At 34.7% G+C, this 12,356-nt stretch overlaps 2 pseudogenes; both read right to left on the reverse strand.

The window, feature by feature from the left end:
* Positions 1–2,095: 2,095 nt before the first annotated feature.
* On the reverse strand, positions 2,096–8,595 carry LOC111399978 (annotated as a pseudogene).
* Positions 8,596–9,528: 933 nt separating this feature from the next.
* LOC111399733 overlaps positions 9,529–12,356 on the reverse strand; it is a 5,431-nt pseudogene continuing 2,603 nt past the window's right edge.

Raw genomic sequence — 12,356 nt, forward strand, 5'->3', positions numbered from 1 at the left:
TCTAGTCAAGTTACGTCACGCGAGCACCAACCCAATGATTTATTATTGCTTAGATAATTTGTCTGTTTATCGCAAATTCGTAGTTTGTAATTTTTAGAAATTTAAATCTTTCGAAGCATAAAAGAAAAAAGGATTTTTTTTTTTTTTTTTTTTTCAATCTTCCCAAAAATTCCAGTTTGAAAGAGAGAAATAAAGGGCAATTGTGGGGATTTTCAGTATTGCATCCACAGGATTCAAAGTCTGAGAGCTTAACCAATCGAAGCCATTTGAATGTCACAATCCATCGATGGCATAATAGCTTTTAAACAAAAGAATGAATGATTGGGAATATATTTTTGTATAATTTTGTTGACCATTTATAACCAGCCTTCATCTTCTATTGAACCCCTCAGATAAAATAGTTCAATATAATTTTAGAGTCAACTTTCATTATTATCCACTCATAATAATTTGTGTACATGACAAATAGTTCTACACAATAATAGATGGAGCAAAATGTTGAATTTGTATACTATAGGACTTTTTGTTCAAGTAGGAATATTTCGATTTTTCTCGTTCCTTAAGAATAGGGATTTAAACTCCTTTTCTCACTTGTTGGTTGACTGGCCAACTCTTCCTCATTATAGTGGAGTTTCGCCTCTTTCCTTGGGATGGGAAAATGAGTACCGATCTCCTTCTTCCGTCCATCTTCCCGTCCAAGGACGAGTCTAGTATTCCGTCCTCTCTGATCATTTGCTTCCGATTTTCCTATATATATTTTTCTTAAATATTAAACTTACATTCTAGAGGCATCCAGTGATGCTCAAAAGCCAAAGTTCATTATTATTTAACATATTGTGAGCCAGTAGTAATCTGGTGACATAATCCCACCACAAGAAATCAGTGAAAATGGAGTCTTATCCAAATCCAACCCAGAAAAGCACCCAGAAAGTTTATTTCATCCAAGAAAAATAATAATATTTAAGTGGTTATTACATGCGCATAGCCATGTATTTTGTTTCAAATCTGAATCGACCGCAATTGTCATTTCATGTCAAGACCACTCATTTCAGGTAAAATTTGGACCTCTTAAAGTCCCTATTATAGCATGTGAGGTTTGTTATATGCGTGCATTGTTACAATTTTTCTGAAACTCGGACGCAAAAAATAAAAATAAAAATAAAAATAAAAATATCGAGAATATCTTGTGATGACCATGATTTTTAGTCTAAAGATTTCTCTTACAAATTTCAAAATTTTATGACATGTTCCGTAAAGGATACTGCTCTGCTTTGAATAATATAAAAGAAAAAATTTGAGAGGATATCTTGATTTTCCTTCCACCTTTAAAAAACCTTGAGAATATCTTGTCATACAACGATTTTTAAACAAGAATTATTGACTTATTTTTGTTCAATCAAATGGTCAACAAAATCAAGCCACCCCTGTCCACATATATATCACATGCACATTGGGATACACAAGTAGGGTGCATGGATTGCCGTCCTAGAAAAGGTTCGACGATTATTTGCACTTCAACGGTTTAATCAACTGTCACGACAAGAAGAATGAGTGCAAAAGAGATGAGCCAGAGGGAATTTGGCTTGGAATTTGATAAAATATACCTTTTGAGGTAAATGGACTTATATATATATAATGGACCAAGCCAAAATACAATAACAAGCTATTTAATTTGATTTTTGATACAATTCAATTGATATTATCAATGCTCAGTCAACTAATTTTGGATCCTCCACAATGTGCAGGCCACATAATTTATAGATAAAAGAAGAAGAAAATTTCCCTTCCACCTTTTGAAGTTAAGCCACAAAGAAGTTCAAATTTTTGTCTTAATACTTTAATTTATTTTATTTTCCAGTACTACGTACCAACCACCTTATTTTATAGCAGTTTTAGTATTAATTTATTTTATTTTCCAGTACTACGTACCAACCACCTTATTTTATAGCAGTTAGTTTTGATGCCAAGTATACCGTATATATGCAATTAACGACCATTAAATACGATGTTTTATATGAGGATGCTACAATACATTTAAGGGCTTGAATTTTCCATTTGAATGTCAGCTAATACAAATTCTTTAGAGAAACAAGTAGATCTTTAAAGTTGTAAGTTGATGTCTTCAAAAGTAGATCTCTAACATTGTACTGGCATGATCACGCAAGAACAATATCTGGTTCAAGAGACGAAGATCCATCAACCTCTGTAGTTTTACCTTATGAACTATTTGTAGAGGAAAATTCTTCTTTTACATAATTATTGCACATATTGGTGTCCATAATATGATATGGCAATTATTAGATTGTTAATATGTAAGTGTGAGATTTGAATTAAAGGTTGAATCCAGTGCCACGTATAGTCAAGGACACCATTATGCAGACAATTATGTACATACAGCACTTCCCATTTGTAGATTCTTTATCTTTTTCAAACCCTTCCTTGAATCTATCTTAATTAGTTGGCTCACTACTCTTAAACGGGCGCTGATTTAGTACTCGGACCAAATCTTCTTGATGTAAGACCACCTTCTTCAGTAGCAGCTCAGCAATTTGAGCAATATGATCTTTATATTCCTCTATCAGTTGCAATGTTCGGTCATATGCTTTTGCCACCCATTCTCTTACTTCACCATCACTAATTGCAGGCGTCTTGTTGCTGTAGGGCTTGCTCATCTCAAAGGCGTCGTCACTTAGAGGAAAAGAAAGAAGACCAAGTTTGTCGCTGAAGACATAAACGGCCACTTGGGCATACGTCGTCTTGGTGACCTTCACCAAATCATTTTGGGCTCCTGTTGAGATCTTCCCAAGCAAAACCTGCACCAAAAGAAAATTTTATATGACGTGTGCCCACTGGCTACTAGTAAAGGCATGCGTTCTATAGAAAGTATTGCAATACTAATCATTTAATATTAGAAAGTGTCATCAATTAAAGACTTCCCTCGTAACAATATAGATATTCCATGGAAGCATTGTCAATCCCAGCCCTCAATTTGAAGTAGAGACTTTTCACATGGATGCATTCAAAACTTAAAAACAAGACGTTGGATTTGGAGGACCTTAACCATTAAATCCAATCACGAAAATGATATCAGATGGATTTTGCAATGCAAAGGAGTTCATGTTGTAGGCAAACATGTAGCACAACAGAAGTTGCTTTTGCACAAGCACTTCATTTTAAATTAGCAGCGGAATCATGGATTTTGATGGTCCAAGAGAACTTTAGTTTCACAAGCATCTCACCTTCTAAAGCCTTGGCTTCTTTGAGAGCTTTACTATCACCCAAAACCAAGTAATTGACTTTGGACATGCATAATATTACAAAAAAATAAAAAAATAAAAAAATGCACACACAATACTCCTGCGTGTCCATATGTCAAATTATCAACAAATTTCTAATTAAAGAACTCGCAACTTGATCATTACAGCGAATAGAGAGAGGAAGAACTGAGCTTACTTGCTCAGCTGCTCAACCACCTAGAGTCATGCATGTCATGTCAAACAGATGCTCTTTAGTCATCAGAAGATTTTCGTTTGGAACATACTGAGCAAAACTAAGGGCTGCAGTGCCACGAGGGATAATCGAAGCTTTAAGCAATGGTTCAGCATGCTCCAAAAACCAACCAGAAACAGTATGACCAGATTCGTGGTAAGCAACATTTCTTCTCTCCACCTTGCTTATAAACTGCAAGAAAGAATGGTTTCATCATCTTCATCAAGGCAATATTAAAACCATCGACTATATTGGACATTTTCAGTACATCATACTCCCATGTAAAATATATAATGATTTGCATATAACATAACAAATGTAGTTTATAATCCAGTAATGTTAAAAGAAAACACATGGATACATGAAGGGCAAACAGACAACTGCCACAGAGCAGAGGCAACATAGCCATGTTATTTTAATCTCATAAGTTCACTTTTACACCCTATAACACAGGCTGCGCAAGTCTAGAGATTAACATCCAAGAAAATTAAGTAGGACGCCCCATTATCACACTAAGGGTGTGTTTGAGCTACATAATTTTAAAAAACGTATTCTGGAATAGTAGATTGATGGATAGTGTGTGATTAAAGAAAAAGGAAATATTTTTGATTTGCGTGTAATATTATTTTAATGAAAAATATGTGGTTGAAAAGAAGAGAGAGAAAATTGAATTTTAGGAAAAATGGGAATCAAAAACCTCCTAAATAAATTCCATTCTAAGCTAAGACATTCATCAGTAAGAAGTATAATTTTTTTCAAATTAAAAAAAAAACTAATTTTTATTTGTCAGAACAAAAAAGAGTAATGATTCCTTGAGTGCTAGTATCATATTAATGTCATATCTTCATCCTCCCCATCCAAAATTCCATATCCTCTCTGTGAAAGTCAGGCACTCAATAAAATTGATGAAAACCAATTTGAAGAAAGTTGATAAATACAGAAACAGGAGAATGTTGGAAGTGACAAGTCAGTTTACAAAGTTCAACATCCCTCAACACGTAGTCATAAAAGAAGTTATGTAACAGGGACATAATGTCTAATTACCCTGGTTATCAGTTTGCTAATTTAAAAAAAAAAAAAAAAAAGTAGGGAAAAAAGAAAAAAAGAAAGTAAACTCTGGATTAATCAACTAACCCTAAACTGGCTATACAACCACAAATCAAGTGTCTAAGCTAGAAAAATGAAAGGGCAAATACCATTTCTATTCAATATAAGCAAAAAAAGAAAAAAACGAAATAAATAAAGGGGAAAAAAAAAAGGGAAAGTAAGAAAAATAATAAGCAGATGGAGAGGTGGGACACCTTGTTCTTCTTTTCAAGACCACCAATCACACGGTCAATAGCGGACTCAAAATGTTCAGCAGATATTAATGTATCCTCACTCCTTGCAGCAATTAACACTGCTTCATTACAGACATTAGCAATGTCTGCTCCAGCAAATCCAGGAGTCAGAGCAGCGAGCCGCTCTGAGTAATATGATGGCTCTTGCTCAAGTTTCAACTTAGCAAGATAGATCTGAAATATCTGCTCACGGCCTCTAATATCAGGCTCATCAATGGTAATCTGATGATCAAACTGACCAGGTCTTAACAAAGCGTTATCCAATATATCAGGTCGATTTGTGCCAGCAAGTACAACAACAAGAGAAGTGGTTCCAAATCCATTCATTTTCCACAAGCAACTGATTCAAGGTATCAATTTCATCAATAAAAATTATACTTGGTGCACATTGTCTTGCTTCTTTTTTTTAAGCTCCGAACCCTGGCTGGCCCAACCCTAACAAACATTTCCATGAAATCTGACGCAGATATGGAGAGAAAAGGCACAGCAGACTCTCCAGCAGTTGCTTTAGCAAGAAGTGTTTTACCAGTCCAGGGAGGGCCCACAAGAAGAGCAGCTTTCAGAAGTTTGGCTCCCATCTCCTCGTACTTCTTGGGGTTTTTTAGAAAGTGCACAAACTCCATTATTTCTTGTTTTGCCTCATCACAACCAGCAACATCTTTAAAGAAAACCTAGAACACCATGTAAACATAAATGATTAAGTTGACTCTAAGTATGAACAAAATTCAAATGATGGTATTGGTAGAAAGCTAAACCCATCAAGTGAATAAAACCAACAAAATATGCTGTGACATTATTCTTGGAATTTTTATCCATTTTCAAGACTTGTGCTTTTCCAATATTGAATATTCCACGAGCGCCCTTCCCACCAGGACTTCCAATACCCGACCCAGTTTGCATTTGACATCCCATGAGTAGAAGGATTCCTAGTAGCAAGATTGTTGGACCAAATTTCAGAATTATTGGAAAAATTTATCTCGGAAGCATGTGTCACAGGGACATAATTATGAGGATCTATTCCTAATACTTCCTGAATTTCCTCCAGCTTCTCCTTGAAGGATTCAATACTTCCAATAGTGAAGTAGAATTTACAGTGGCTCACATCTTTTCTATCATTGGCATCACCAATAGGACCTCGAATCATATCAATGCTTGTTTGATTGTTATACGGGGTGAAAACTTCACGTAGACTTTTGCAACAGATTTGTTAAAAATGTCGATATGATCCACAAGACCAGGTTCAAGTAGCTTGTTCTTGAACTCTTGGAAACTTATCTGTACATTATAATAGTATATTAGTCATTGATTAAGAAACAAGAAAAGAGGAAGACGCAAAATGCACAAGATTCAAAAGAAAACTCCTAATTATCATAGGACAGTGGAACACATACATAGCAGCAAAACCATAGGATTGAGGATTTATATTTAATAAACAAAGCCCAGGTAAATTATGCAAAAGCAGGTTTGCAATGAATAGAACAAAAGAAACCAATGGCTCACACGATAGTGGTCGTTAATATGTATGATGATTGGAGCACTATATATGAAGTATATTATCATGTTTTTAAATATCTATATCATATTCTTCTTTGGCAAGCAAACCAACTAAAAAGGTACCATTGTTTTTGCTGTGATAGTTCATAACAATTAGGGATATAACAAAGTCCATGTTTCAGATGGCCAAAAAAGAATGTGAACCTGATCCGTAAATAACGTAAGTATTATCATAAAAATAAATTGGTGGTAAAGCCAACTTTAAACAAACCAAATGTCTTAAAACCATAACTTCAGTCTTTTAATTTTAATGGTAGACGGGAGCCTGTTATATAGAGCAACAAATCAGGCAGATATAGCTAGATTGAATGTGCAAAAATCCGTATTAGTCCTTCCATATTTTCTGTAAGTTACGTAACTATCTAACATAACAACATATCACATTATTCAGGCTTCATCTGAGAAGGGGAACGGGGGATTTCTGTTTTGAGTAAAAAACAAGAAGATTGTCACCAGGTTTCTGTAAAATGCATGAAGGAAGTTTAGATGAGGAACAGACCTGCTTCTGGTCACGCGGATTCAAAGATATCAATGTAAAAAAAAATTAAGGAACCCGCAGATATTGGCAAAATAACAATTATTGTTAACCAAGGAAAATGATTCGTGGTAAAGACAAGATACACTTGCGCCAGAAAAACCCGTACTCAAAGAGGTTGCCACTTGGCTGGCGGAGGTGTGGGAAAGGTATTTTAAAGCTCCTAGTTCTGCTTGGAGTACCAACGGCTAGACGGTAAGACCCCGTGCACCTTAACTATAGCTTCGCAGTGACAACCTTGATCGAATGTGTAGGATAGGTGGGAGTGCAAACCCAATCAAAATCAAAGGTGTAAGGAAATTTTGGAATTGCTTTGAGACATTCAGGTTGTTTCCTTGTTCACCCATGTTTGAGTCCTCTGCAAACACATAAAATCATGCATTTAGAAAAACCTGACATAGATTTCTCATAGAAGAAATACTTAATGGAGAAAGACAACATCAAATAGCAATAGCAGGGGCATACAAATTAGTAAACACACAAGAGAGGAAAAAAAAAAACTGAAGATAAATTTTGGGACTTGTCAAGCAGGTCTTGTCTTCTTACTGAATTCCTTTTACAATTTTCTTGACAACCGAAAAAACAAATTATGCGGAAACCTATCATTAACGCCCACGTGTCAATACACAGCTCTAGAACAACAACAGGATGTGATCACTGCACAATATTGTAAGGCATGGTACCTTTACTTTCCGACCTCTGATTGTTCACCTTGGGGATTTCTTTCTTGTTCTTTGGGTCATAATTCTCATTATCTATGAGAAGACCAAATTAACACAATAAAACATCAAAAGTACTTCAGAACAGTAAAAATTGCCAAAACAAAAATAAAAAGATAGTATACGAGCCACAATGCGATCCAATAAAATGGCTAATTTTCCTCACTTCCTTTCTTCGGCGCTTCACTAGAGAACAACCTCCGAACCCTCGGGTTTGCCAAAATTGAGTTGAATTTCTTCCAAACTCCACCATTCACAACATTTTTATTAGCTTCAATCGATGTCAAATAGCTCCTCACAAACCCGAACACCCTTTTCCCGCGTGAAATGTGCCCATTATCCTAAACAAATTCGTTTGAAAATCGCTGATCTCACTCCATAAGTGCCCGACACAACATTCTGCACCACAAGAAAAAACCAACAAAAATCCAGAAATTTCCCAAAAACAACTAAAAAAAGACATCCAAAGATAATGAAAGTGAAGAATTGCTAGCTCACTTTATTGATTGAAGAGCGAAATGAACTATAAACAGCGCGCCCTATTCGTGACAACATCATTCGGTGGAAAACCCGAACATTGATTAATAATAAAACCCTAATACAGTAATCAAAACCCTTCAATTAAAAAGTTGCTACAGAGTAGCCTAAACCATCTGCATAATGAACCTCTGCAAGGACACGTAGATAGATACAAATCCTCAGAGGATTTCTACGTAAGTAAGAGGGATGAAATTAAATTTACAAATTTAGCCTGCAGAATGAATATGTCGTCGGTTCCAATTGGGGGTACTTTAGTAATTGAAGTAATTTGTTCTGTTGTCAATGGATAAGCCGCACGACTCTGCTTAACAGTCTTAATCAAAGAAACCTGTTTGACTTTGACCTTTGTTGGTGGGCTTAATAAAATCAGCCCAAACTTGGTTAGTGCTTGTAGCCCAGCCCAATTAGCGAGACTCATTTTGATGAGAAATCGTAATTGTCATAATTAAAGACTTATTTGCAGTAGAGATTTTCAATATGTGCTTATTTTCATACTTATATTTCTAACTTTTTTAACCGTATTCTTATCATCATTCTTTCATTACTTTGCTTAACAGCCTTAAAAAAAAATAAAAATAAAAATAAAAATAAAAATAAAAATAAAAATAAAAATAAAATAAAATTGAGTTTAACCTTCGTTGGTGGGCTTAATAAAATTAGCCCAAACTTTTTTAGGGGCTGTAGCCCAGCCCAATGAGAGAGACTTACAAACTTAATTGCAGTAGATATTTACAATTTTTCTTTATTTTCATACTTATATTTCTAATTTTTTATCGCAGTTTTATCATTATTTTTTCATTAATTAGCGCATCCAACAATAGTATACGTTCTAATATTCTACTAGCACATTTTAAAATGCAGGACAAATATTTTATTATACTTTTGTATTTTTCGCTTATTTTAATAATGATTAAATAAATATTTTTACGCACTCCAAATGAGCTTTTTAGATGGAAATTATCATTAGAGATTATGCTAATAAAAAAAAATATTGAGCATAGAAATGTGAGGAAGAAAAAGTTGGAGGACGTAAATTCAACAATGAAGAAAGATTGAGAATTTTTAGTACAATTGAAAGTAATGTAAAAAAATAAAATAAAATAAAATTATGGTACCAATATAATCACCATTCAATGAAACATAACACGTAATAAAAAAACCGACACTTCAAGGAGCAACGACACATAAATGATAAAACCACGGATGGAAAAAATTTCCGCCTCCACCAAATCGTGTGTTGCTTGGGAAAGAATTTTCCACCCCATGTGGTTCCTACTTTGACTCTTATTTTTTGTTTTATATTTTATATGTTGTTCAAGTCCTTAATGGTGTATGTTTGGTGAGCAGTATAGAACACGAATATTCAGTAATACAATTAGAGTACGACTTACCAAACAAGCCAATACTGTTATTATACATGTAATGGAAAGGAACGTGTATCACCACAGTATAGCTTTTGTAATTTCTGAAAGTTACAAACTTACAGTCTGAGGATCCTATTTCCATTTTGTACATGAGTCTGTTAGTAAACTCTGCAATCCCTAGGACTCCAGCTCTCACAATCCATAAGCTGACAGGAGAGGAGAGGACAGGAGAGAAATGAAACCAAACTCTCTCAGAATCACAACCTTAAACCTAAAGCTCAAGACCCCTTCAACTAGGTTGTTCATGGGTCGTAAATATCCGTTGTGCCAGTCCTCTATCACCTCAGATTCGAAATACTTGACCGGTATAGAGAAATTTTACACAAAAAAGAGCGGGAAATGCATTTTTTTTTTTTTTTTTTAAACTATAGCTTGAGCTTTTGACATTTTAGTGTACAGGTCAGGGCAGAGAAACATATTTACTCGTCAGGCGATGTTCCAACAAGTTTATCATATTTTGACCGAAAATGAAGGCCAGAATCAACATGTGATGATGTGGGACAAACCCCGAAAAGAACATTTGGACCAAGAATCTGTAGCATCAAGCAAAACAAAGTTAAGCAACAGAGTAGATTTCGAAGTTCAACATAAACACATTCAAGAAATGACATCTGTTTGCATCACGTTGTAGATTGAACCTACCTCATCTAGAAAGAATTAATTAAGTGTTGTCAAAAATCCTTATCCACACAGAACTTTGTCAACCAAATTATGTGCCATACTAAGGCTTTATAAAGTTTTCAGAAGATTATCAGGAAAACATAGTGAACACAAAATCATTGGAAAAAGAGAACTTACGGATATCAAATTCTCATATGCACCAATATCATAAGGATGTGAATAGAGATGCCCTCCTTTTTCGGCAAGCCACATAGCTCTTACACCTTCATGATACTGTCAGATTGGAGAACAAAAAGTCAATTCACTTGAAACTATTTGATAGTTTATCAACAAGTTATCGTGGTCAATGTAACATACCTCAATTGTAGTCTTGTTCTTTAAAATAAGATAAATATGCCAACCCACGAAAAACCCCAATGCCAAGCTTATTGGGACTAACAGTATCCCTGAAATCACCTGGGACATGAAATTGTTTAGTCACAAAATGACAGAAAAGGATTTCATTGCAAATTTCAGGAGAAATTACATATACAGTTCTGAGAGAGTCTTCAGTATCATCCTCAGAATCAGCTGTTAGACTACCAATAAGCAAAGCCTGAAATTACAGAAGCCATCAGTTTGAATAAAAATGTTGTTTGACTGTTTTAAATTGGTCTTTCATAAAAGATCATCTGTGTGATTTCCGATTATATGTCAAGCTAAAACAACGAAACATGGAATGGACAAGGCCTATAAGAAATGGAATTAAAATAAAAACAGAGGGAGATGAAAGCATACCAGTGAGTATATACATGCTACAACTGCATAAACAATGAAAACAAAGAAGACCTTGTAGTTTGCATGGCCTATGCAATTATTCATCCACACACAATGGTGATCCTTACATCAAGAGGCAGAACTTTAACACATTATTGAGGAGATTCAAGAAAAACAAGTGAACACTAACTTAAATCAGGAATACCATTTTCAAGACACATCTATTACATATACGGCAATGATGGGCACGTGGAGGTTTATAATGAGAACACTTCTGGCAGAATCTCAAGTCCCCGCCCTGCACAATAATTCATAAAAAAGATTCAGGCTCATATGAAGCTCCCAGCATGAAGATAAAAATACCATGGTCTTGTGACTTGACATTCTCATTTTCTGACTCCTCAGCCATTCTCAGAAAATAAAAAATGTAAATCACAAAAGATTTTCTTCCATTTAAACGCTTTCTTGTAAAAGATTATTTTAAAATCATTTTCAACACCACATTCTATGGGACTCGCAACTTTTCCCTACTTTTTACCATACAGTTTCCAAAAAAAAAATAACTTTTCCTTGAAAAATTTGTGCCAAACAAGCTTTAAGTCTTATGCTTCTGGTAATAGTGCAGTAAAAATAAATGGTATCAAATCTTCATTCTTTCAAGACACATACAAACAGAGTTTAGTTGGCGGAAGAAAACTAGATAGAGAAAAATAACATTAATATGCCAAGTCATCCTGCATGGGCTGCTCTTGTTCGGAAATAGTCTTTCATCAATAAAGCAACTTTTCACCAGCATGACCTATGGTAAATCATGAAGCTCAGCGAGCGTAATGTCCGTCTCTGTTCTGTTAATTTGAATTTTTTTGGGATGTCTAGAATGTGAATATGTAAGATGTTCAAATAAAAATAAAATTTGTCACTGCTGCTAATGTTGTGATAATTTTCACGTAGGTCTAAAGTTTATCTTTTCAGGACAGTTTATTTCGTCCTACTTTAGGTTAGCTTGCCAAGGGCCAAACAGTAAGCTATGAGCCCTTGCTTCATCAGGGTTGTCTCAAGGAATACTTAATGGTATAAGATTAAAGCAGTCAAACTTGGCTTAAACCAATTAGTAAAAGAAAAGCAAGATCAATTGCCCAGATCGGTATTGCTAATGGCAGAGAAAACCAATATACCGCGTGAAATCAATTGTGTGACTATTTTAAGCTTTCCAGAAAAAATAAAAAATAAAAAGGAAACCAGCATATATTGACCAGGAATGGTAAATGTGGAAAATCACACAGAGATTAAAGGAGCAAGTATATCAAACTATGTCATATCTACCATATCAAAGGATTGATTCATATCACAGCTTATCATGCGTTTAAAAATAAAAAAA

The sequence above is a fragment of the Olea europaea genome, chromosome 9 (assembly GCF_002742605.1).
Source record: "Olea europaea var. sylvestris chromosome 9, O_europaea_v1, whole genome shotgun sequence".
NCBI lineage: Eukaryota > Viridiplantae > Streptophyta > Magnoliopsida > Lamiales > Oleaceae > Olea > Olea europaea.